Raw genomic sequence first — 3,252 nt, forward strand, 5'->3', positions numbered from 1 at the left:
TTTTTTGTTTAGTTTTGTCAGATTGTGATTTTAATACAGATGACTTGAGAGAGACTTTCTAGGGCTGCTGCCCAGCCATGGTAGCAGGAGGTACTGAGATCAGGACGCCCCGTGGGGGCACACAGCAGTGACCAGCCATCCCGAGATGCGTCTTTGGTACGTAGTGTGCTTTTTGCAACCAGAAGAATCTCAGTGTTTCTGTTTTGCTTTAAAAGATACTTTTCAGTTAAATCTGTAGACTTATGTTGGTCCAAAGAGCTTAATCCCACATTGGAGTGTTTAGAAACCAGCCTGAGGGACTTGTCTTGTGTCTTTCCCACTGGAAAAACTCTGCCTGGGAGCATGTGACCATGGCAGGAGACTCTGACTCCCACATGTTGCAGGCTTTGGGTTGTTAGAGATGTGGGGAAAGAGTGATATAGAAAAAGCATAAGACAGTGAAGACTTTTTAGTTAGGAAATGGGTTCTCCTCAACACTCAAAATGGAAATTAGACAGCCTGTTCCTTCAAGCCCCACTTACCTGGTAGAGGAAAAGCCATCTATTGGGGACAGGGGTTGACATGACATGCCTGTGATGGTGCCTGGCAGGTGTGTGGTTCAGCTCCTCTACAAGTCAGGGTTTGGTAGAAGGAAGATGTAATGACAGTGACTTCTCCTTTCTCTCCCGTGGTTCATGGAGAGAGGGGTGCTGTGGGTTTTCACTGTGGTAAGGGAGTTCTTCCCTCCCTGGAGAAAGGGATCTACTAGGGACATTTGTCTCTGGTCCCTGTTTATTTACCCAGTTATTGGGCATATTAGTGTGGACCAATGCATATACTTTGGTACTTTGGGTGTAGGCATTTAAACATTTAGAATCAGCAACATTTGAGACAGGTAGAGCTAAAGTTTAATTATTGAATAAAATGTTAAGTGATTTTAAATCTGGTGTGGTGGTACGTGCCTATAATTCCAGCACTCTGGGGTGCTGAGGGAGGAGGATTGCAAGTCCAGTCTGGGCAACCTAGTGACTTAAGAGATCCTGTCTCAAAATAAAAAAGGAGTTGAGGATGTAGTTCAGTGCAGTACAAAGGCTCTAGGTTCAAACCAGAGTGTAATAAATAAATAGATTTTAAAGAAGAATCCTTTGTGTGCCTTCTTCAACCAATGTATCTTCATAGTGTGTTGGGAACCTAATTATATAACTTCTACTCTCTTTTTTTTTTTTTCATAGACATCAATTTTTCCAAAAAGTTGGGTTTCTGGTTCTTTTATTTATTCTTTGCTTTGGCACCAACCCAAGGGGTTTTTTGGATCACCATTGAGGATGGTGGCCACCATCCCTTGCTCCCCCACTTCCCTACCCCTGTGAGAAATAAGAGATGATCTCTGCAATTTGAGCCATGCCAGTATCTTAGGGTTCCCCTCTGCATGGGCCCTCACTTTTATACTGGGCAGTGCAACTGCTCTTACAAGGAAGAGGCAGCGGTGAGACCTCTGTGTACTGTTCAGGGTTGGCTCCTGGATCTGAGCACCTAGAGGTGCGGGCAGTGTTTCTAAGGCTGAGACAGTTGGGACAGCTGGGAGCCTGCAGGGCAGCGCTCCAAGTCTCTGGTAACAGATGTCCATAGCTTACCCTGAGCCACTCAGGGGTCTTGAAGGTGCTGGCTACACCCAGCTGCACACAGGCACCTGTAGTCTGCTGAGATCCAGGTTTCTTTTCAACAAAAATAGGCTTACAAAGCAAGTGTCATTTTGTTCCCTGTATATTTGACTTAATTCTTAAATGATTTTATTATAATAATATGTGAAATAACGAAAACTTGCTTTTACTTCACATCAAATCCCTCCTGTCTTTGTGATGAACAGATGTAGACCAGCATCTCTCATGCCAAGGGATTCCGCCTTAGAAAGCAACAGAGTGAGTGATTCCATTGTGAGTGCAAGTGCCAGGAGAGAATAACTCTGCACCTTGTTTATAGGAGTAAACAGGGCTGTGGAGATAGCTCAGTAGAATAAGCACCTGCCTAGCAAGCGCAGGGTCCTGTGTTCAATCCCCGGTACCACAAAAAAAAAAGAAAATACTATAGGAGTAAAGAGTCAGTATTTGCCCAGCACAGCCACAAGGCACAAACTGAAACATAACTTATTTGTGCCAATAAAAATTAACTTCCTGCCAGGCATAGTGGCACATGCCTGTAAACCCAGCATTTGGAGGCTGAGACAGGATCAGTGTGAGTCCGAGGCCAGCCTGAGCTACAGAGTGAGACCCTGTCTCAAAAAAGACATGAATTAATTAAAAATTAACTTGCTGAATCAAACCAGAAGCAAATGATTACATGGACATGTAAGATCATATGAGAAACCCCACACATGAGCTTATTCACCACAGCAGGTATAACCCTCCTCACTTAAAATACTTGAAGATAGGGCACCTGAGACTGCCTATGGGCACACCACTGACTCTGTTACTTGGTCACTTGCTATGAGCCTTGCTCAGGAAAATTGCCACAGTAAAGCCCTTACATCTGACCCTGAAGAAAGCACTGGTTTCTCCAGCCCATGGTGCACAGCTCGAGTCAAGTTGACACTGAAACTGCCCCGAGCCGCTCCGTCTGCCAGCCCTGGGCCTTGGGCTGTTGTGTTGTTGGCTGCCTGCCGGGACTCTTGCACCTATGACTCTCTGCCTTTGCTCTCAGTGCAGCCTTTCAAAATTCTTTGGCCTCTTTGAACCCTTTATTAGCTTGCTATAATCTGTGTATCATTGTGTGAAGTATTAATGTGTGAATTGGATGCCATAGATATTAGTAATTAAGATGGGAATGGAGTAAAGGGCTGCAATTGCCATGCTTACAGCCACTGAGGGAACCCAAGAGTACCTGGTGCGTTGAAGCCAGTGAAGTCACTCTAGCTTGTGAGCTTATTGCTATTCGATAAATTCTAAATTGTAGAAACATGAAAATGTGCCTGGCCTGTGTCAGTGGCACAGCCTATTCACAGCATCTTCCTGTGTCACTAGGGCTGCTGTAGCAGCTCTTAGCATAAAGTTAGACATGGAGACAGGAGCCGTTTCATTATGGCAGCTGAGAAGGCATGGCCAGAATCTGTGTTTTCTGTAATGGTCATGCCTTTCCCTTCACTGACTTACAGCTGGCCACCTTCACTTTTCGGCCCTGAGGGTGTAGTAGTAATGTTCAATGCGTTTACTGGATTAACTGATCCTTATGTCAGTTCCCACCATCATCTCCACCATTGACTTTTCAGTGTGGTTTCTG

General features: G+C 44.9%; 1 protein-coding gene across 2 annotated transcripts in view; it reads left to right on the forward strand.

Annotated features, from left to right (window-relative positions):
* The window catches only part of Lmf1 (lipase maturation factor 1), a 108,089-nt gene that overhangs the window by 20,977 nt on the left and 83,860 nt on the right, over positions 1-3,252 (forward strand). The gene's annotated exons all lie outside the window — the stretch shown is intronic.

This window comes from Octodon degus, unplaced genomic scaffold, assembly GCF_000260255.1.
Source record: "Octodon degus isolate 3935 unplaced genomic scaffold, OctDeg1.0 scaffold00021, whole genome shotgun sequence".
NCBI classification, from domain to species: domain Eukaryota; kingdom Metazoa; phylum Chordata; class Mammalia; order Rodentia; family Octodontidae; genus Octodon; species Octodon degus.